At 37.6% G+C, this 24,493-nt stretch overlaps 1 protein-coding gene across 1 annotated transcript in view; it reads left to right on the top strand.

Moving 5' to 3' along the window:
• ATP8A2 (ATPase phospholipid transporting 8A2) overlaps positions 1-24,493 on the top strand; it is a 759,667-nt gene that overhangs the window by 99,250 nt on the left and 635,924 nt on the right. The window lies entirely within an intron of this gene.

Genomic DNA, 24,493 nt, shown 5'->3' with positions numbered 1-24,493 from the left:
TATCTTTCCTTAGTAAAGCTGATAAAAGAACCTGTACTGGGAGCCATACTGGGTATGCCAGTGTGTTTGGTGTTACAGTACTTTGCATATAATAAGCACTTAACTGTTTTTTAATTCATTATTCCTCCTGGGTGGTAGACTCGAGATTAAAGCATAAATTAAAGATTAAAGATAAATATATCTACATTTTAGAACAATATCTAATATTATGGGATTTAATAGGGATAAATATAAAGACCTTTCAAAAAATAAACTTCAAATACAAGGGGAAAAAGGGATATGTCTAGATATGTCTATTTTGTGCAAAAAACAGAAACAATCTGGGGGTCTTAGTTTATTATAAACTCCTTAAAACGCAGTAATGGCTAGGAAAACTATTAGCATAATTGACCATATCAACAACAAAACAAGCAGAAACCATATGATCATCTCAATAGACGCAGAAAAAGCCTTTGACAAAGTACAACACCCATTCCTATTAAAAACACTAGAAAGCATAGGAATAAGTGGAACCTTCCTCAAAATTATAAATAGCATCTACCTAAAACCATCAACAAGCATTATTTGTAATGGGGATAAACTAGATGCATTCCCAATAAGATCAGGGGTGAAACAAGGATGTCCATTATCACCCCTATTATTCAATTTGGTACTAGAAACATTAGCTGTAGCAATAAGAGAAGAAAAAGAAATTGAAGGAATTAGAATAGGAAAAGAAGAAACTAAATTATCACTTTTTGCAGATGATATGATGATTTATCTAGAGAATCCTAGAGAATCAAGTAAAAAACTATTTGAAATAATAAACAACTTTAGCAAAGTTGCAGGATATAAAATAAACCCACATAAATCCTCAGCATTCCTATACATTACTGACAAAGCCCAACAGCAAGAGATAGAAAGAGAAATTCCATTCAAAGTTACTGAAGGCACTATAAAATATTTGGGAGTCTATTTGCCAAGACAAACCCAGGGCCTATATGAACATAACTATGAAACACTTTTCACGTGAATAAAATCAGATCTAAATAAATGGAGAAATATCAGTTGCTCATGGTTAGGCCGAGCTAATATAATAAAAATGACAATTCTACCTAAATTAATCTATCTATTCAGTGCCATACCAATCGAACTACCAAAAAATTTTTTTACTGAGCTGGACAAAATAATAACAAAATTCATTTGGAAAAACAAGAGGTCTAGAGTATCTAGGATATTAATGAAAAGACATGCTAGAGATGGTGGCTTAGCCACACCAGATATTAAACTGTACTACACAGCAGCAGTCATCAAAACTGCCTGGTACTGGTTAAGAAACAGGGGTGTGGATTAGTGGAATAGGATAGGTACACAAGTAGGTGAAATCAACAAGTTTAGCAATCTACTCTTTGATATACCCAAAGAGGCCAGTTTCTGGGCTAATAATTCACTATTTCACAAAAACTGTTGGGAAAATTGGAAAATGGTAGGGCAAAAACTGGGCATAGACCAATATCTTACACCATATACCAAAATAAAGTCAAAATGGGTTCATGATTTAGGAGTAAAAGTTGATACTCTAAGTAATTTGGGAAAGCAAGGAGTAGTTTACTTATCAGATTTGTGGAAAAGTAAAGAATTCATGACCCAACAAGAGATAGAGAGCATTACAAAATGCAAAATGGATAATTTTGATTATGTCAAATTGAAATGTTTTTGTACAAAAAAAGCCAATGCAACAAGAATTAGGAGGGAAGCAGAAAATTGGGAGAAAATCTTTGCAACTAGTATCTCTGATAAAGGCCTCATCCCTAAAATATACAGGGAGCTGAGCCAAATATATAGGAATACAAGCCATTCCCCAATTGAGAAATGGTCAAAGGATATGAACAGGCAGTTTTCAGAGGAAGAAATTAAAGCTATCTACAGGCATATGGAAAAATGCTCTGGATCGCTGCTGATTAGAGAAATGCAAATCAAAACAACTCTTAGATACCACATCTCTCCTGTCAGATTGGCTAAAATAACAAATCAGGAGAATGATAAATGCTGGAAAGGATGTGGGGAAATTGGAACATTGTTGCATTGCTGGTGGAGTTGTGAGCTGATCCAGCCATTTTGGAGAGCAGTTTGGAACTATGCCCAAAGGGCTATAGAAATGTTCATACCCTTTGACCCAGCAATACCACTTCTAGGGTTGTATCCCAAAGAAATCACGCAAGTGGGAAAAGGACCCATATGTACAAGGATATTTATAGCAGCTCTCTTTGTGGTAGCCAAGAATTGGAAATCACAGGGATGCCCATCAATTGGGGAATGGCTGAACAAGCTGTGGTATATGAAGGTGATGGAATACTATTGTGCCATAAGAAATGGGGATGATGCAGACTTCATAACAACCTGGAAAAACCTACACGACATAATGCTGAGTGAGCGGAGCAGAGCCAGGAGAACGTTGTGCACAGCCACAGATATATGGATTCCGTGAGGACCAACCCTGACATACTGCGCTTTTCTCAGCAACCTAAGGGGCAAGGACAACTCCAGGGGACTCACGATGGAGAATGCTATCTTCATCCAGAGAAAGAACTGCGAAGTTTGAATACAGACTGAGGCACACTACATGCTCGCCTTTTCTGCTTCTCTTTTGTTTTTGTTTTTGGGGTTTTTTTTTTTTTTGGTTCTGTTTCTTCTTTCTCATGATTCATTCCATTGGTCAAAATTCTTCTCCACGACTTGACTAGTGTATAAATTAATTCAATGCGAAGTTATACATGACAGTTATATGAGACTTCATGCTGTCTTGGGGAGGGAGGGGAGAAAAACTGGAACTCAAAACTATGTAGAACCGTGTGTGGTAAACTAAAAATAAATAAAGAAATTTATAAAAAAAAAACGCAGTAATGGCATGACCACCCAAAAATTAATGTGAGCTGAAGTTGTATAGAGAGGCATAGAGTTCAGAATGAGGGAGGTGATACTTTTGTACTTGGTCCTGGCCTGACCCCTCTGGGGTGTCTAGTTCCGGGTGCCTCACTTAATATGGAACTTGACAAACTGCAGTATACCTAGAGGAGGATGGCCAAGAGGGCTGCCATATGAGAAGCTGACCTTCATTCTGAAGATTGAGTAGTTGTGGGATTTCAGAGAAGCCCTAATGATTTGAGAAACAGTGAAATAAAACAACAACAACAACAACAACAAAACAACTGCTCATTTGGAACCCTCGGGGAAAGCCATTCTGGATAGCAAGGTTTTCTTTGCAACTTGGTGTTTAACCTTTAAGTAGTAAAACTTAAAACATTTTGGCTAGAAATATGTTCATAATGAACTGGGTACAATACTAGATATACTCAGTTTATGGTAGAAATGCTGAATATGTTAATCTTGTTATCTCAAGGATACAATACCCATTACTAGATTGATTTGGAAAAAAAAAAAGCCGTATACATCCAGAATCTATGGAGGTTTATGTAACTACCTTCCTGTTAACCCCATGTTCTGCTCTTTTTGAGTTGTCTATAATCGCTTTGTTTCCTCTCTTTCTTAGAACTTTCACTTCCCTGATGATATTCTACCTTCTATAGTGTCCCTGTACTCCTCACTGCTCTTTTTTCAGTTTGCTGTTTCAGTAACTGAACTTGTTAGGACTCTGAAGTAAGAGTGAGAGGAGGCTGAGTGCAGGCCAGAGATTTTTCTTTAAAAAAAAAAAAGAGCTTGAATTTAAACATAATAACTTTGTAATTTTTTTTATTGTTCAGAGACTTAAAAAAAAAACCCAAACCAAAAACAATGAAACTTGCTTACCATTTCATTTTAGTTATGAATTTCCCAGTTAGATAGGGTAGTGGAGTGATTTCATGCTCCAAAGCATATTTTTATAAAGGTGATTTTCTTATTAGCATGTTTCAGTGGGGAAAGGTGAATTGATTGTATTGGGATTAATCTATGGCTATGGCTCTTAATGTTTTGCCAATGAAAGCTTTTGGGGGCTCAGTTCAGAGTTGTCTTAAAGGAGAAAAAAAACGAAGTTTGACCAGCAGCAGTAAATATAGGGTATAACCAATTTAGTGTCTTGATGTAGGAGAGAGACAGTTTTGAATGGGTTTGGTAAAGAATTCAGAAGGAATATAAAATGAGTGAAAGGGAGCACTGTGGGAAAGCAGGGAAGATGCCTGAGGGAAATAACATTCTTTGGAAATCCTGAAACAGGAAAACTGATTAAAAAAAATCTAATGTATGTTGATTGAATTAGGCTATCAATGAGCCCTTGATGTGCATAATTATTATATAAATGCTTGCAATTTATGCTACTTTTAAAAATTTACAATAAGTAATTTCATACTTTCCAATGAATTTGATTCTTGGCTGTTTGTAAAATCCATCTGGAGTGCAGTAGAGTTCAGGGTCTGAGGCTGTACTATACAAAGTTTATTAGAATACCCGAGATTAGAATTCTGGATTAGAACCGAAGTTCAGTGCAGTATAGGATCAGTTAGGCTCATTGGTTTGGACATAATGCTAATGAGACCAAGGCTGTCTTTGATCCTTCCGGAGGGTAGAGAGTTTTGTTTTGTTTTCTGTCCAGAGACTGTGTGCCTCCTCACCCTGGGGATTAGTCATCTAATACAGATAGAAAAACGAGACAAGCCCCTACTCACAATGAGCTCCATTCTAAATAATGGTGACAGCACATGGAGGAAGGATCAACTGCTGGGCAGATGGCAAGGCCTAAGGGTCCTTAGGGTGCTTTGGCAGGGCAGATGGTAAGTCCTGGTGGGCTTCTGTATTACAGGAAGGATTTCTAATTGGTGACTCCCTGCTCATTCAAGTGGCGTGACCAACCATGTCCAAGAGGAGAGAGGTATAAGGACCCCAGCCCTAGCCCCAACCTACCACTCACTATTGGGAAGGGGATGGAGTAGGTTGGATAATTGGAATGAAGGGTTTCTTCCCTCAGGGAAGGGGAGTGGGGAGAGTATCAGTGTCTATTTAGCCAGGAGGTAGAAGGAAAAAGGGAAATTGGAGGAAAGGTTGGGGGTCAAGGGCTTCCTTTTGTACCTGCTTCTTGCTGATCTTGGATGGGCTATAGTGCTTTAAGGTTTGTAAAATGCTACAGTCACGGGAAACATTTTTAAAATTTAAAACCACAAGATGTTTTTTTCCCTTTAGTAAATATAATATTCATTTGACCAAAATAAGCATATGTACTTTTGGAGTTAAAAAAGTTATGGAATATGAGCTTTTAAAATTCAAGTAAAAACTTTTACGAGCAACATGAAATACTTAATACTGTAGTCTTACCTTCTTGTTTGACATAAATTTCTGTAAAAATTCTGGAACGGATTATTAAACAGTTCGTCTATGAGCTCTTTGGGAATCAGTGATTTCTGTGAGCCAGCTTGGGTTCATTAAGGTTGAACCATTATCTTTTTTTGATGCTAGGTAGATTCAGAACTTGTTTTCCTGGACTCCCAAAGAGGGTAATAGTCAATTGCTAATCTAGCTCTATAGTAACATGCTGAAGGTATTTCACTATAGGGACTGTCCAAAAACAAATTAAGTGGCTTTGTGAAGTAGTTGGTTTCCCTATCCCTGGGGATGTTTCAGTCAAAGACTGGATGGCTCACTTGCTGGGAATTTGAGATGTAATTCATGTTTCAGGCAAAGGTTGGATTTGTTGTCATTGAATCATTTTTCAGCCTTGTCTGACTCTTTGGAACTCCATCTGTGATTTTCTTGACAAAGATACTAGAATAGTTTACCATTTTCTCCTCCAGTTTATTTTATAGATGAGGAAACTAAAGCAAACAAGGTTAAGTGACTTGCTCAGAGTCACAGAGCCAGTAAGTATCTGAGGCCAGATTCGGACTGAGAAAGATGAATCTTCCTGACTTCAGGCCCAGTACTTTATCCACTGTATCACTTAGCTTTCCAAAGGTTGGATTATAGAACCTTTAAAATTTCTTTTAATTCTATGAGTCTGATTCCGTAATACAAATCTAAGTCTAGTAAGATCAGGGATGGATTTTATTTTTATAAATTTGACTCAGTTCAGTAAATTTGAGTCAAATTTACTCTATCTGAAAAATTCCTGTTCATATCATTTGATGAATTATCAGTTGGGAAAATACTGTAAAATATTTTCAAGTTATTATTATTAACAGTGTATTTTCCAACATCCTATTTCCCCTCTGTTTATCCTACTTATTCTCTCCTTTCACCCTGTCCTTCCTCAAAAGTATTTTGTTTTGACTACTGCCTCCCCCAATTGGCCCTCCTTTCTATTAGCACCCTCTCCCCACTTCTCTTATCCCCTTTCCCTCCTACTTTCCTGTAGATAGATTTCTATACCCAACTGAGTATGTATGTTGTTCCCTCTTTGAGGCAATTCCATTGAGAGTAAGGTTCAAGTGCTCCCACCCTACTTTCCCCATCTTCACCTCCACTTTAAAAGCTCTTTTGCACCTCTTTTATGTGAAATAATTTATTACTTCCTACCTCTCCCTTTCACCTTCTTCCTTTTCTTTTTACGTTTTCCCTTTCTACCTTCTTTCCTAACCACTTAATTTTTTTTTAGATATCATCCCATCATATTCAGCTCACACCTATGTCCTTTGTCTATACTTCTTCTAACTGCTTTAATAATGAGAAAGTCCTTAGGAATTGCAACAAGTATTGTCTTCTCATGTAGGAATGTAAATAGTTTAACCTTGTTGAATCCCTTATAATTTTTCTTTTCTGTTTATATTTTTATTTTTCTCTTGAATCTTGAATTTGAAAGTCATATTTTCTATTTAGTTCTTGGCTTTTCATCAGGAATGCTTGGAAGTCCTCTATTTCATTGAATACCCATTTTACCTGCATCACCCTCCAGAATTATACTCAGTTTTGTTGGGTACGTGATTCTTGGTTGTAATCCTAACTCCTTTGCCCTCTGAAATATATTCCAAGCTCTCAACTCCTTTAATGTGGAAGCTGCTTAATCTTGTGTGATCCTGACTGTGGCTCCACAATATTTGAATTATTTCTCGCTGCTTGCATTTTTTCTCCTTGAACTGGGAGCTCTGGAATTTCTGGTGATAATATTCCTTGGAGTTTTAATTTTGGGATCTCTTTCAAGAGGTGATTGATAGATTTTTTTTTCAATTTTTATTATACTGTCTGGTTCTAGAATATCAGGGAAATTTTCCTTGATAATTTCTTAAAAGATGATGTCTAGGTTCTTATTTTTATTTTAGATTTCAGGTAGTCCAATAATTCTTAAATTATCTCTCCTCAATCTGTTTTCTAGGTTTGTTGTTTTTCCAATGAGATATTTCACACTTTCTTCATTCTTTTGATTTTGTTTTATTGTTTCTTGATATATCATGGAGTCATTAGCTTCTACTCACCAATTCTTATTTTTAAGAAATTATTTTCTTTGGTGAATTTTTTGTACCTTTTTTTCATGTGGCCAATTCTGCTTTTGAAGGAGTTACTCTTTTCTGTGGATTTTTGTGCTTGTTACCATTTGTAACAACAATGCTACTTGCAGCTACTGTGATTGTACAAGGCAAATAACAGCACACAGGAGGGCTGTTAGCACAGGTTCTTTGATCTGCTTTTCTAAGGAAAACAACTTTAAGGGGTTTACAATCTCACTTTAATCAAATATACATATATCATTCACTTAGTTCAAGGGGAAAAACCAGCACCATGAACTTCAGAGCAAATACAAACAGAAATTACAAATGCTGAAAATATAAACAGATCAACAGAAAGGTTTCTGTCTTATCATGGCAATACATACCTAGTTACCAGAGAGAGAAGCACCAACATCTGGGTTTTCAAAGCTGGGCGGGGGGGCTCCTTAACAGCTACCCAGAGTCTCCACACCAACACTCTTCCAACGAGTGTGCCCCTCAAAACAAAATGCCAACCTCAGAGCATATATACCCTGTTTAGGGCCTGGGGCTTAGGGCCTTCTTAGCAAAAGAGTGTGGGAAAGATTTTTAATCACTAGCACCACATCATATATATTGTTTCAAATCAATGACTCTTGATTGAAATAAAGGCAAGACTCAAAGACACGATTGCCTTGGTGCTGAGAAGCACTCCAAAACAAAAGACAACAAAAAGTCCTGCCCTGCTTGCCATTATACCATTAGGTGAATTCAGTTTTTAAGATGTTATTTTCATGCCTCCTTTACCAAGCTATTGACTCCTTTTTCATGATTTTTTTTTTTCATCACTGTCATTTCTTTTCCCATTTTTTCCTCCACCTCTTTTATTTGAGTTTTAAATTACTTTTTAAGGCCTTCCAGGAATTCTTTATGGTCCTGAGACCAATTCACATTTTTCTTTGCTTTAGATATAGCTCTTTTGGCTTTGTTATCTTCTGCTTTTGTTTTGATTTTCCCTGTCACCATAGTAACTTTTTATAGTCAAGTTCTTTTTGTTGTTTGCTTATTTTTCTAGCCTCTTTCTTGACTTTTAATTTGATGCTAAAATTGGGCTCTGCTCCCAGGGTGGAGGGGGCACTGTCCAAGCTTCAGTTTGTTTTGTGAAATTGTTTTCAGAGTTAGTTCTCAGGGTCTGTTAATTTTCAGTTCTTCCAAGGTGGTATGATCTAATGAGAGGGGTATTTACTACCCTCCTGGCCTGTACTCTGGTCTATGAGCAACCACAAGCATTCTTTCTGCCCTGGAACTGTGATCAGGGTCCCTACCCCTCTGCTGCCATAAGCTTTGGTATGCTAGTACTCCTCCTCACCCTGGGACTGTGACCCAGATCCAAGTATGGGCAATGTAACACAGTTCTGCCCCTAGTGCCAGCAAAGGAACCCCTGTAACCTTCTGATAAGTTGTCTAATCCCCTTACCATCTGTAGGCTGATTGCTGTGGAAGCCATGCTGCTGATTCAGTTGCCCCAAAGGCCTACTGTTTGCCTTCCTGTAAGTTGCCTGGGCTAAATTGTGCCCCACTCTCACTTTGGTGCAACAGACCTTTCCAGCTGACCTTCTAAGTTGTTTTGGGTTGGAAAATTGTCTCACCCCATCTTTTGGTTGATTTAGCCACTCCAGAATTTATTTTGAGATGTTAACTTAGAATTGTTTGAAGGAGGTCAGGCAAGTCCCTGCTTTTACTCTGCTATCTTGGCTCCACTTCCTGGATCATCTTTTTATTTTGACAATACTAGGAATTTTTTTTAAGGGTAAAAGAGCAAGCTCAAACTAGAAGGGAGATGTATCCAGTGCATGTAGGGAGTCTGATAGGCATTTGTGGAGTTGAACAACACTTCTGTAGGAAGGAAAGAGATTTGTAAAGCTGAGAACCAGGCCAGTAGTTTGTGGCCATTTGATTATAGCCATGGTAGCATCAGGTAATAGCAATAGGTGAAATTTACACAATGCTTTAAGGTTTACAAAGTGCTTTATATATATATATTCTTTTTTGAACTTCCCAACAATCTCATCAAGCATGTTTGAAGATGTTATAGTCCCCATTTTACAAATGAAGAGAAAGAAGTGCTTTATCAGTTTTCCTGGAGTTAAATTAATAAGTGATGAATGCAGAATTTATTTTTAGGAATTTTTCTTGATATATTTTGTTTTTACGTTAAAAATATTTACAGATCAATCCCACTTTGCAAGCGGTCTCTCGTAACAAACTAGAACAGACAAAATTTACTATACAGCGAGCACATCCAAAAGCACATGTAGCATTCCATGTCTGCCCCCTCACCTGTTTTTTAATTAATAGAAATCTATTTTCTCGCACTTCCCCACCTCTATTGAAAAAGAAAAGAAAGATAAATTTATTATAATAAATATACATAGTAAAGTAAAACAAAATCCTTTAATGGCTGTAATACAAAAACATTTCATTCTGCACCATAAATCCATCCCTTCTCTGTAATGGAAAGCATGTTTTATCAGTGGTCCTCAGAAATCATGAATGTTCGTTGCACTGATCATAGTTCATACACAGTTACCTTTGTGTAATGTAAGGTGCTAGTCTAAATTTAACTTTTTCTACACCACTATCCAATTTTCCCAGCAGTTTTTGTCAAATAGTGAGTTTTTATCACAGCTAGGGTAGAATACCAAAGTATCTGTCTGCCTGTCTACTTGTCTGTCTGTCTGTTTTGTGTGTTCCATTGACTGATCTCTCTATTTTATAACCAGCTTCAAATTGTTTTGATAATTACTACTTTGTAGTATAGTTTGAGATCTAGTGCTGCCAGGTTCCTTTTCTTTTCCCTTTACAGTTATTTCTCTCGAGATATTGGACCTTTTTTTTCTTCCATGTGTATTTTTTTTGTTGTTTTGTCTATTTCTATAAAGTAATCCTTTGGTAATTTGATTGGCATGGCATTGGATAATTAAGTAGTATTTGTCATTTTTATTATATTGGCTCATCTTATCCATGAACAATTTTTTTCCCAATTATTTAGGTTTGTATTTCAGAAAACAGTTATTTATAGTTGTATTTCTATAATTCTCATGTGTTTTTTAGAAGGTAGATTTCTAAGTGAAATGGTCATAAAATATTTTCTGTACTTTTAATTGAAGTTTCTTTTTCTGTCTTTTCCTGCTTGTTTTTACTAGTATTTTATAGAAATGCTGGTGATTTGTGTGGATTTTTTTTATCCTTCAAGTTTGATGAAATTATTGTTTCAATTAATGTTTAGTTGACTCTTTAGAGTTCTTTATGTACTTCAGAAATTAATTCAAAATTGGATAGAGAAGTCAAACCTAGATCTTTCTTATTTCCATGTTCAGTCTTTGTTTTCACTGTGTTCCCCTCCTGTCATTGCACTGCCTACTGTAGAAAACCCAAAGGACTAGCCTTTTGGACAGGATAGCTGCCTGTCAGCATTGGAGAAATTGACAATAATATAATACTATTATTAAAGGCGGAATCTACAGAGAAGTAGGCCTCATCTACATTGGTTTGGATAGAAGACAAGATGTCAATACGATGTCAATACCTGTAGTTTCAATTTCCTTTCCTAAGAAGGACATGGTAGTTAAAATGTTGTATGTTTTTTGAGGAGAAGGATATATTTGAAAGCTTCATTGACCTTTATTTTCTCTCTTCTATCAGTATCAGTTGGATCATAGTATTCTTTGTGTGTGTGCGTGTGCATGTGCGTGTGCGAGTGCGAGCTCCCGATGGGCTTGACTGGTAGGTGAGGAAGAAGCAACAGGGAGGAGTTTCTGAAATGAAAATTGAAGATTTTTAGGACCATGTGGCACCCTTTTACCTTTCTCACTTTTTTAAACTACCTCATTGACTAAGAGTTAATATAGTCCAATAAATTCATACAGCATACTCAAGATGCAAAGTATCGTTTAACGTGTTAGAATTATTAGAGAAGCAAGCAAAAGCATGATAAGAGTTGGTGACAAGCCCAGTCCGTGCTAAATTTGGAGAAAAGTATAGTGGGTCATGGCTTGCTTGCATCATTGCAGGGATTGAATTAGCCCAGATATTTGAGGAGGGGAGTTGCTAGGTGACTGGTAGCTTAACCAAGTCAACTATCCCTGGTGCCGTTAAGTGAATCTCTAAATCTTGGGGAGGTTGCTCCTTCCTTGTCTGGATCTCCTGAGCAGGAATTTCCTGATGGAGGCAAGTCTGTGTTTGTTCCATGGTGTGCGTTGACCTGCAGGGAAGCAGATTATTAAATATGTCACTGCATGTCCTTTTCCAGGGTGTTTTGTGCCCCATGGCAGAGGTTCAGTTTTCTGATAAGGGCTGAGCCTGTGATGACACAGCCTTTAAGAGATAGCCCTGACTTAGCACTTCTGAGACTGTATCCCATCACCCTATGGGCATAATTTGAAAGCCTAGTCATAGCAATAAGCTAGATACAAGTTGAGTAGTGATCACTAATGGATTGAGCATTAGGCTGTAATACCATTAATAGAATATTTAAATAGGTTCTAGTCTTTTTTCCCAAATGAGCATTAGTGCTTTTATTACTTGGACTTTTCTCTGCCATAATAGCAACAGAACTATGGTTCATATGAAAAACATGCTGTATAGTTTTTCAGTACAATTCTTTCACATGTGTGGTTTGTTTTTGTTTGTGTATTTTACTCTAGGTTCTAGTGAAAACTGTTTCAGAATATTTGACATCATACTATTCAAAACTGTAGCAAAATAACTTTGATATAAAACTCTTGGTTTTTTTAGTTTATAAATGAAGGAAAATGGGAGATGTCACAGAATCATAAAATCTCAGAGTTGGAAGGGACCTCACGGGTCATCTGTTGCAACCTATACACTGAGTTACTGTATTTTATCCTAAAAACAGTGGGAGAATTTCTCAGTTTGACATTTAAAGCCATTTTAAATCTGGCTCTAGTACAGACCTGCACAACTTGGCAGTAGGTTGGGGTCAAAATTAAAATAGGCTAAACTTCTTTGGGCTGCAGATAGACTAGAGACTGACTGACTATGGTTAGGTCACGTGACAAACAGGAGAGTGCGTAGTGGCAGCCCAAAATCCTTTGGTGGGCCACATGTTGTGCAGGTCTGCTCTAGTATATCTTTCCAGATGCAGCCCAAATGGCCTACTTTTTTTTTCACAAATTTCTACTGGCTCAGGGCCTTTTCTCATGCCTGAACTTTTCTTCATTCCCCTTGTTAGTGTTCTCCCCTTCTCAGATTGTCTCATCGTTACTGTTACTATTATTTACTTATTGTATTCATTAGAAAGTAAGCTCTTTGCAGGCAGGGGCTATTTATTTCTTTGTATCTCAAGTACCTGGCACAGAGTAAGCATTTAATACCTGTTGATTGAATTGAATATCTGAGCAAGGATGCACTCTCTAACGCTCCTGACCAGGGGTCATTCAATAAAACAAGTCTAATCTCTCTTTTACTGAACAACCCTTCACAAAATTAAAGACTGCTATTATGTTACTCCTAAATCTTTTTTTCCTCCTGGCTACGTAATCCCAATCCTTTCAACTCATCATTGTAAGGCATGATTATAGGCCCTTTTACCAACCATTAGACATGGTCCAGCTGATCAGTGACCTTCCAAACATGTGGTGCCTAGTGCTGAACCAGTACTCTAGATGTGGTTTGACCAAGCCAAAGTATATAGAGTAAGACATTTCACCTCCCTTGTTCTAGATGCTCTATTTCGGTTAATTTGACCAAAGATTTCATCAGAATTTGGTTTTCTTGTCACATTGTCAATTCCTCTTCTGCTTGAAGTACCCAGGTTTCTTTAACATGAATGTTGTCTTGCCACATATCATCCACCCTTTACAATATATCAAAGTGTAGGGCTTGAAATTTAAGTGAGATAAATGCAGGCTTATTAAGTTCAAACCATCATTCTAATGTGTTGAAATCAGTCTTCCACCCTGACCCTGATATGTAACATGTCAACTGTTACTCATAGCTTTAATCGCCTCCAATTTTCATATTTTTAACTTAAAAAATAACCACAATATTAATGTGATGAGTAGGCTTTTACTGTCAAAAAATCTCAACGTGGTACTGTTAATACTGGCACTCATAATCATCTGTCAACCATTGATAGGATGGATATTTTGTTTTTATAACAGCCTCAGAAAACCCATTTCAAAAAAGGTTTTACAAATTGTAATAACATCGTCTTCGGCACTGTTTTGTACATATGTAATGAAATGAGCTTCTTGAATTACTTCTGTTGCTTCATCCACTTGCCATGAAAAATAGGGAAACTTTGGTTTTTCAATTAATTGATTGCAATGATCTTCAGACACATGGATGATTCCCACCATTTTTATGCAAGTACAAACATTTGAAACTTCAAGGAGCCATGGCTTTGCAAACCTACATTGAAATAGATAGCCATTCCTCCTGCCTGCTTTTTGTTTTTTCACTTCTGTTAATATATCCTGCAAGGTATAGCTCAGGTGACACCTTCTCTTTCATGAAGCCTCCCTGATTGCCCTAGCTAGGAATAGTGTTTCTTCTGAAACTCTATAGCATGTAATTCTTTGAATTATGGTCATTTGTGAACATCCTTATACCTACCATGCTGGGAGCTCCTTAAGGGCAGAGGAAATCTGATACATGTTTGTAGTTTTCCCTACCTCTGCCTATAGCCCCTTAGCAGAATATTTGGCTTAGAGGAGGAACTGAGATATTGGTTTGAGGATGTAAAAACAAATACATAGGGAACTTCCATACCTCCCTGTTTCACTTACAGGGTAACATTTAATTTATTTAACCTACCAAACTTGTTTTCAAGCTTCATTTTCAGTCTTACTTTCCACTGCTACCCAGTAGTACTAATTCATCACTTCAACCAAATGGGGATATTCACTATTTTGTGATCTGTTATGTAGTTTCCCCCTCTCTTCTTCTTTTGCTTATGGTGGTTCCTTTAATTTTTACTCATATTTAGCTCTTTTTTTCCTCTCCATCTACTTAAATCCTTTGTGGATCAAATCCTACCTTTTCTATAAGGCCTTCCCTTCAATCAGTAAACATTTACTTAGTGCCTACTATGTGGAAAAAGTGTGTTGGGTGCTGTGTTAAGCCCTAGGGATACAAAAAAGAAACAAAAGACAGTCTCTGCCCCCAAGGAACTTATCCTCACTTCTGTATTTGGACTGGAAGGAATTGGTGACAATGGGAATGTTTAGCCTAGAAAAGAGAAGACTTGGGTCCTAGTTGGGGGTGAAGAACTGTGGTGCTAATCGTGATTAATGACCCCCCCCCCCCCCCCCTCCCATTTAATAGGCCTCAGGTGGAGCTAGTTAAGGGAAGCTTGATTAGGAGAGCTTGTTTGTAGGCAGGCCTACACCCTTTTGCTACTAGATGCTAAGCTCCAGGACCCTAGACAGGGTATATGTACCCTGTGGGTAGCCATTAAGCTCAGAGTAGAGAGAGCTTCGAAGAAGACAAAACTGTGAGAAGAAGAGAGAACTTCGAGAGAGACAGAGAACTGGAAGAGACAGAGAGAGCTGAAGGGGCTCTGAGAACTGCAAGGGTTTTCAGAACTTTGGAAGGAGAGGATGTATGCAAGCAGACAGTTAGGATTTGTGAGTGAGTGTTTACAGGAAGGCCCTAGCAGAAGGGAAGATTACAGGATGGCTTGGCTCTTTGCTGTGATACTGTGTTTTAATCTCTTTGCTGTTACATTGAGGTGGACTTATTAGTTTTAGAATACAGTTACTGCTCTTTTCAGTCGGGGTTATTGGTTCTGGGATTTGATCCTCTGGTGTCTGAATAGATGTTTTACTTCTTCTGCCTTCTATACAGAAAGTCTCTTATACTTTGCGATTCCGAACTATACAGGTACATTCATGGTCACCATTGACATCATTGTAGCAGCCATTTAGATTTGAAGATCTTTCCCATCCATTAATGGACCATGTGACCTGCTTACGTCACAGGAAGCCTAAGTCATATATGGTGGAAGGAGTATCATGAATCTTGCCTTACTGATACAGGAACAGAGGATATGGTAGCTGTTTTCAGGTTTTAGAGGGGCCATCATGTAGAAAAAGGAAGGATAATTGTTCTACTTGACTCCTGATGGCAGCAATTGGAACAATAGACAGAGGTTACTGAGGTAGTTTTTGGCTGGAGATACAGGAAAACTTCTTAACCACTAGAGCTCTACAAGAGTGAAATGAATGTTCTTGGCTAAGTGGAGAACTCTGTTCTTGACGGTCTCTGGGCAGAGAATGGGTGACCACTTGTCGGGTGTATGGTATAGAGAGTCCCTCTAGTAGGGGTTAGAATGATTGTTGACCTACGGTTGTCTTTTCAAGTGTGTTTACTTTGTTTCTATTGCTTTGTCATAACCTCCTTGAACATATGTCTCCTCTATCCTTTACTGTGATTATGCATGACATAGGAATCTGCCAAACAGTGGGTACTAAATAAACGTATTCATTTACACCCATCAGTATTAACTGTAAGTGTGGTAAAAAGTTAACTTTATTCAAGTGGTTCCCTTTGGGCTTGTGTTTCAAGTTTGATTTTGCAATTTCAAGATGTTTTTGTCCTTAATATGTTCATAACCATTGTCATGGAAACCTAGCTTGCCCCCTGTTCCTTATTTATTTTTTATCAGTAACTTCTAGGCTTTGTGTCTTTTCCAAGCTCTTATCTTTTATATTTATAAAGGACTTAGCATAATGCCTGGCATGTAGTAGGTACCATATAAATGTTAGTTATTATTATCATTATCTGCCTAACCAGTACTCTGGGGGCTCATAGTAAAACCCCAGTAATCAATCCCAGGATAACATCCTGGTTTCTATTCTGGGATGTGTGTGTGTGTGTGTGTGTGTGTATTTATGTGTATACACACACACACACACACACACATATATATATATATATGTATATATATATATATATGTACATACACACACTCATATGCTCATTGCCTTGGCTTACTTCTACATTTCTTTCCTCCTTTATTAAATAACAGAACCCCTGAAGGTCTTGCCCCTTTCTCCTCCAGGTATAGCCTCCTAGTATAGCTTACTTATTTCTGCCCTGGTAGCTTGAAGTGAGAAAGCTTTTGACTGAACCAGTCCTTGTTTCAAAAAAAAAAGTACATGTTACCATACTGACTGTTGGTACCTTTTTCTGATTTACTTTCTATCAGTTTGGATTTGGAATTTTTTTTTTTTACCTTGTCTTACGTTCAATAACTGTTTGCATGTTAAACTGAGATCTGCTTAGCTGAATTCCTGTCCTTCTGCCTAGACCTGACTTTTGGAAGTTACATGTGCTCATTAGTTCTTAATTACCCATACACCTGACCTCATCTCTGCTCTGGTAACTGGGTGTCTCATGTGATTATTAGGTTCTGCTTATATTGGCATCTAACTGGTAACACTAGCGCCACTGACATTCATGGAACCATGGAAACCTGTGAGTTTTGATGCTTGGATCTTTAACGATCTGGCTTCAATGACTGAAATCCATCTTCATGATTTATTTTTTTTAAAAGTATAGGAGCCTGTCAACATATATTTGGATACCTAGTGTATTCAAGGACATGCCATTCTGAATGTCTCATCTCTGTCTCTTGTCTCTCCACTCTGTCTTTCCGTGACCCAAAAAAAGAACAAGAGAGAAGCTTTGTCATTTCTGCAGCAAAATGAAATCCTGTTCCATCAATATCACCTTTTTGCTTCACCAGTCATTATCTTCTTAGAATACTTGGGTAAAAACAGCAAAGATGCAATATTTGGAGAGATGGAGTTTGGGAAATTGAAGTATGCTAGGGTCTTAGAGCTTGCTTTTCATACTACAGCTAGAATTACTGTGGTATTTTGCATTTGCACAGCACTTTATTGTACTTGGTAGATTAAGGAAAACTATTCATCCTGACTCTCTTCTCTAAGTGCTCTTTAAGGCCAGAACAACAACAGCTTTTGTTGATTGAGGATGTGGGAGAAGTCAGGGTTCAAGCTGGGGGAACTGTTTTGGAAAGTCAAGGTCTCCATTGCTTCCTTTCTAAAGGTGGCTGGAATAGCTGCCTCATAGGTCTTGGGACCTAGCTTCAGTACACTCCAAGGGATGTTTGGCCTTCAGGTACATAGAAGATAGAGACGATCTCTTCTATGGAGTTCAAGAAAAAAAAAAGAAATTAGTCCAGACTTCAGTAAGAGAGATTTAGGTTAGCTATAAGTAATCCTGTTAGATGTGAACATTTAAGTGGGTTGCTGAGGAAAAGTTTTATTCTCTGGAAATTTAAGGCCTACTCTTTGACTCATTACTGTGCTAAGCACAGTGAGGCATTCAAAGGAGATACATGTTTAAGGAGGTTTTAAATTAGTAAAAGAAATAAGGTAGGGACAGCTAGGTGACGCAGTGAGTAGAGCAGCGGCCCTGGAGTCAGGAGGACCTGAGTTCAAATTCACCCTCAGACACTTGACACACTTACCAGCTATGTGATGTTGGGCAGTTACTTAACCCCAATTGCCCTGCCTTCCCTCCTCCAAAAAAAAAGGAAATAAGGTAAACACATGGGAAAAGTTAACCATGGGGCAGTAATCTAACCCAAACAAGAGCAGGGCTCTCTCTACCACAGACCTGACAAGTGGTTAGCTGTCTCTGCCCAAGGACCTCCAAGGACAGAGAACCCATTTTACTGGAGAGCTCTAGTGGTTAAGATATTTTTCTCTGTCTCCAGCCAAAATTTACCTCTAAAATTTTTGTCCTCTGCTCCAGGTTCTGTTTTTGGGAAGAGATCTTAAGTGTAGGCAGTGTTGAAAAAAAAAAATTTAATACTGTGTTCTGTACATTGGATAGAATGCTGGGCCTGGAGTTAGGAAGACTTGAATTCAGATTTGGCCTCAGATGCTTCCTAGCTGTGTGACCTTGGGCAAGTCACTTAACCTCTGCTTACTTCACTTTCTTTAACTATAAAATGGGGATAATAATAGCACCTATCCTTCAGAGTTATTGTGAGTATCAAATAACGCTTAATACAGTGCTTGGCACACAATAAGCACTATACAAATGCTTGTTCATTTCTTTTTCTTTCATTGTACAGCTCAGTAATATTTTGTTATTTTTACATACAATAGTTAGTTTAGCTCGTTACTGGCTTTCTTAATGAATAATCCCTGAACTTTGAAACAAATACTGGTTTTCTTTTTGGATAGTTTCTCAACTATAGTTGATAGTTTGAGATTTCTAAACTGAATTCTCTGAATCTGCTAACTTTACATTCATTTCAAAACAAATCATTTAGCAGCTGGTATATAAATGGAGCAGCATGGCACGGTGATAGCAAGCTATTCTTTGAGTTAGGAACACATGGGTTCTAGTTCCCCCCTGTAACCTGGGGTATACTGGTAAATGTCTAACGTTTGACTCTCTAAGGGGGGAAAACTATGTAGAATATACTTTTAAGATTAATCTGAATTAATATTAACATTTTTCCAACAGGGACATTATTAACAATTTCTTTATCGTTTGTTAAACCTAGATGATCAACAAAACAATAAATTAATGTCTTATTGGTAGCATTTTCATGGTGTAAATTATATAACACTGAAAACTTAATCCTTCTAAGCTGCTTAGAATTGGTTCCAACATACCCATGCTTGTGACCCATATTGATAGTGTGACCTGGGCAAATTGCTTAATCTCTCAGTCTAGACAATTCTCTGACTATAAATTTCAGATCAAGTACCGGTTTGCATTGGTAGAGGGAGCCTACTCACTGGGAGTCCCCTTCACCAATGAAATCACAAATCTAGACCAAAAGAATTAATAAGTATTCAAATCAGCACACATTTATTAAGTACCTACTGTGTAAGAGTTATTTTACTAGTCCCTAGAGGCACAAATATAAAAATGCAGTCTACCCCATCCAGAAGCTTACATTTTACCAGAGGATAGCTCTCACAGGTAAATATCATGAAAGGTAGAATGTTGTGGGGACAGGAAAGAGATTGACACAGTGCTCTAGGAAAATTGGAGGAGTGAGAGTACTTTCACTTAGGGGGATCAGGGAAGTTCTTGTGGAGCAGGTATCAATGGAGCATTAAAGAAAATTCTGAAAGCTGGAGATCAGGAGGGAGTGCATTTTTTTAAATATGAGAAACAGCCTACATGAATGAACAGAGGCAGGAGATGGCATTTAGGTTTGCGGAAAGGCCAACAATTATCCAGTTGGGGTGGAGTATAGCATTGTAAAAGGGAATAATGTTATATAAATTTTTTTAAATGAGGTTGCATTCTGATTGTAGAGGGCCTTAAACACTAGACTAAGGAGCTGATATTTTTCCTTATAAGCAGTTGGGAACCACAGAAGGTTTTGGGGCTGTGAAACAATGTGCTAAGACTTAAAGGGCACAAAGTATAGGGAAAAAGTGTTTGATATAGAGCAGTAAGACCTGGATTTGAGTCCTGGCTCTGCCCCCTACCAGCTGTGTGACCTTAGGTAAGTCAACCTCCCAAAACTTAAATCTGATGTAAAATAAAGGTTTTGAAAAAAATGACTGTTTAAGGTCTCTTTCAGTTCTAAATCACATCCCGTATGTTTTAGATTTCTTGGATAATTATGTGAAGGATGGTTTGGAGAATAGACTTACAGACAGGGAGATAGACCATTTAGGCAGCTATTACAATAGTCCAACCAATGGATAATGAAAGCTTGAACTAGATTTGTGGCAGTGTTAGAGAGAAGGGAATAGATGCAAAGATGTTGTGGAAGTAGAATTATTAGGACTTGATGACTAATTGGTTGTTGGGATTGTCATGGAGCTGTAGTCAGGATCACACAAGATTTAGCAGCTTCCACATTAAAGGAGTGGAGGGCTTGGAATATGATATTCCAGAAGGAAAAGGAGCTAGGCTTACAACCAACAATCACCTGCCCAGCAAAACTGAGTATAATCCTTTGGGATCTGGGGAGATTGGTTTTCAACAAAATAGAGGACTTCTGAGCATTTCCAATGAAAAGACCAGAGCTGAATAGAAAATTTGACTTTCAAATACAAGACTGAAGAGAAGCATAAATGAGATAAACAGGAAGGAGAAATGATAAGGGATTCAAAAAGGTTAAACTATTTGCATTCCTATATGGGAAGATGAACTTGCCGTAGGTTCTTAAGAACTTTCTCATTATTAGGGATGGTAGAAGTATACATAGTGGGCATGGGTATAAGATGAATATGATAGGATGTTATCTTTAAAAAAATAAAATTAAGGGATGAGGAAAGAGGAGTACACTGGGAGAATGTGAAAGGGAGAAGTAGAATGGGGTAAATTATCTCACATAAAAGAGGTGTGGAAGGGAAGATGGGGGAAGTAGGGAGGGAGCACTTGAACTTCACTCTCATCAGAATTGGCTCAAAGAGAGAATAACACATAAACTCAGTTGGGTATAGATTCTATCTTACCCTATAGGAAAGTAAGAGAGAAAGGGCATAAAAGAAGGGGAGAGGTGTTGATAGAAGGAAAGGACAGTTGAAGGAGACAGTATACAGAAAAAAAACACTTTTGAGGGAAGACAGGGTTAGGTCTTGACTCTCTCTCTCTCTCTCTCTCTCTCTCTCTCTCTGTATAACATATGTATGTATATATATATATATACACACACACACACACATATACATATACATATACACACACATATGTAACTGGGATGATTGTAATACCATTAACTGAAACTAGAAAGTTAAGAGGAGGTACAATTTTATGGGGAAAAGAATTCAGAAATAGAGTTCAGGAGAGAGAATACGGCTAACTGCATAGCTTAGTTATTAGGCTAGCTACATAGGAGTCTTATGTATAGAGATAATAATTGAACAAATTGGAAGCCAATGAAGTCACCAGAGATTGTAGAGATTGAAGAAGACCCCAGGGCAGACTTGGAAAACACTTTAGGAGAAGCAAAAATATGATGAATAGGTAAAGGAGAAGCAGAGCATCCAGACACACTTGGCGTGTGAGTAGAGAGAACCAGGGAAGTGAGCCCAGTTAAAAGAGTATCCAGAAGAGAGAGAGTGGTCAACTGAATAATTACAATCCTTCATATTTTGTTCCATTTCACTTACAAGAAACACTTATTGACTACGTGAATGTTGACAGTATGCAAGACATCCTGCTAGTCTCCGGGGATATAATACTTCTAAAGGAGTTACACGATCATGTTCTTGACTTTGTAAACTTTAGTCAGCTCTGGATTTATTTTTTTCTTAATAATATTTTATTTTTTTCTAATTACATGTAAAGATAATTTTCAACATCGATTTTTTAAAATTTTGAGTTCCAAATTTGTTTCCCTTCCTCTCTTCTCTCCCTGCTCCCCAAGACAGCAAGCAATCTGATACAGGTTATACATATATAATCATGTTTAACATATTTCCAGTCAGTCATGTTGTGAAAGAAGAATTGGAACAAAAAGGAAAACCCACAAGAAAGAAAAAACAAAGTGAAAATAGCATGCTATAATATGCACTCAGATTCCATAGTTCTTTTTCTAGATGTAGATAGCATTTTACATCATGAGACTTTTTGAGTTGTCTCAGATCACTATATTGCTGAGAAGAGCCAAGTCTATAGTTAATCATTGCACAGTCTTGCTTTTTGCTGTGTACAATGTTCTCCTGGTTCTGCTTATTTCACTCAGCATCAGTTCATGTAAGTCTTTCTAGGTTTTTCTAATCTGGATTTATTTTTTAATAGTAAATAGGAAAAAGCCTCATTTGTTTCTTGAATCAAATCAACAAGCATTTATTAAATGCCTGCTGTGTGTCGGGCACTGTGCTAAGCATTGGGGACACAAAGAAGGACTATAAAAGGTCCCTGTTAGAACTCAATCCACTTACAGACTAATGAGGTCCTTAAAAGACCTCCTTCCTTGTCTGGTGGCTCACTGTTGTGTACCTTTTTTCTCTGAATTTTCACTTAATCTAGAGAGGCTTGAGGTTGAAGACATGTAATCATTCTTCCTCCTCTTCCTTCAATGTTTTGGTTTTATGCTGTTGTTTCTCTCATGGTCACTTTTCCTTCACCCTCACCCCCCATTTAGATTTAGTACTTGGTAATGTACTATAATTTATAGTCAACACTGATTTTTTTTTGAGTATTAAATCACATATTGTCCTTTAGATTGTTTAGATAATTGTAACATGTGCATTATACATGAGTATTATTATTCTAAACTCCCAAAACATAAGACTACAATATCAAACTTTTATGTCCCCTGAAGTAGCTAGTTGCTGGGGTATAGTAGGTAGTTGTTCAGTAAATATCCATTTAAAGCAACCATTCCTTTTTGGCATTTAAGACGTTGGTGACATGGCACTTCAGTGTAGCTCTGGAGCCTTGGTGCTCTGGTGGTGGTTATTGAGGAATGGGTTGGTTTGCCTGTCCTTTCTCATGCTTCCTTGCTGTTTGCTCTGTCATAGGGGTATGGGGGGAGGAAGAGAAGTAAACTAAATGTTCATGTGACAGAAGGGAAAGGAATTTTTGCTAGTGCAATGTGCTTATATTTTATGTTCCTGAATATAATGACCACTGGTAGTCCATTTACTCTTTCTCAGTTCTTCTATGACTATTCTCTTCTCTCTTACTGTGGTTTTCTTTTTCTTTTTGGTATTTTCCACACACCAATAAACACAATTATCAAGTTCCTACTCTGCTGGTTTTTCAAATTTTATATAGTGACAATCCTTGCCCCCCCCTTTTTAACAAAAAAATGCCACTCATTTTTCAATTTTTAAGATTGCAAGTTATGAAAACTGTAATAAATCGTTAATTTCATTGGGTGGATTCACAATCTACCCAAATAATTTCCTTAGCTTGTATTTAAATAAAATTAATAATTTATTGCAGCTTTCATAACTATCTTAAACATGAAAGAATATAAGTAATTACTGTATTCCATTCACTGATATAAGATCCAAGATTGCTAAAAAAGGGACCTTTTGAGGTTATATAGTCCAGTCCTCTCATTTTATAATCTAGGAAGCTTGAGACCTAGAAAAATTAAGTGACTTTTGCAAAAGGTCATGAAATAGCAGAGCCATTATTTAAATTCGGGTCCTCTGACTTCAGATCCAGCAGTCTTTCTATGGCACCATACTGGCTACCAAAGGCAAGGGAGGACAATGAGTAGGCCCTTTGTACCCCTTCCTAGTCAAGCCCAATGGGAACACCTCTTTCACCCTCGGGGGTGCATGAGAGGTCCAGACTGTTATAGTTAGTCAACACTGGAAAGATCATAGAGTAGTAGCCTTGTTACTGAGGAGCTTCCCCTGGCCCCATGTCCTCAACCGTTCTGGCTTCACTCCCTATGGGGCATTGATGTTGGGGGTGGGGCAGTTAATCAGGCTGGCATAGAAAGCCCTGCCTTAAGACCCTGCTCTCTTCTTCCTCCAGATGGTCCTGCACCTTTCATCTTACAACTTGCTATGAGACATACTTTGTAAAACCTGGTTTCTGCCTTCAAGGAGTTTATAATCTGGAGATAAAATGACACAATTAAATGGTAAACAGTTGAGTACTAACTGTTTTAGAGAAATAAGAGTTAAGGACTGAAATAGTCAGGGAAAGCTTCAGTAGAAAATCCCTAGTTTGTTGATTACCTCACTAGTACTTGGAAACGTACTCATGTCTCCTCCATCCTTAAAAAAAAACCTCACTTCATCCATCCATCCTTGATAGCTTTTATCCTGTAGCTTTCTTCTCTTTCCTTGCTAAACTCCTTGAGAAGGTCCTCTACTATTGGTACTTCCATTTCCTTTTCTCTCACTCTTAACTCTTTGTAATCTGGTTTATAGTTTTATGATTCAATTGAAACTATTCTCTCCAAAGTTACCATTGGTCTCTTAATTGCCAATCTAATGACCTTTTCTTAATTCTCATCCTTCTTGACCTCTCTCTACCCTTTGACACTGTTGATTAGCCTCTTCTTGATACTCTCTTCTCTCTATGTTTTCGTGACACTGCTTTTCCCTGGTTCTTCTCATGCCTGAGTGACTGTTCCTTCTTACTTTCCTTTGCTGGCTTTTCCTCCAGGTCATTCTCAC

This window comes from Trichosurus vulpecula, chromosome 2 (assembly GCF_011100635.1).
Source record: "Trichosurus vulpecula isolate mTriVul1 chromosome 2, mTriVul1.pri, whole genome shotgun sequence".
NCBI classification, from domain to species: domain Eukaryota; kingdom Metazoa; phylum Chordata; class Mammalia; order Diprotodontia; family Phalangeridae; genus Trichosurus; species Trichosurus vulpecula.
Note: the sequence above shows the minus strand (reverse complement) of the source record. Positions and strands in the feature narration are given on the sequence as shown.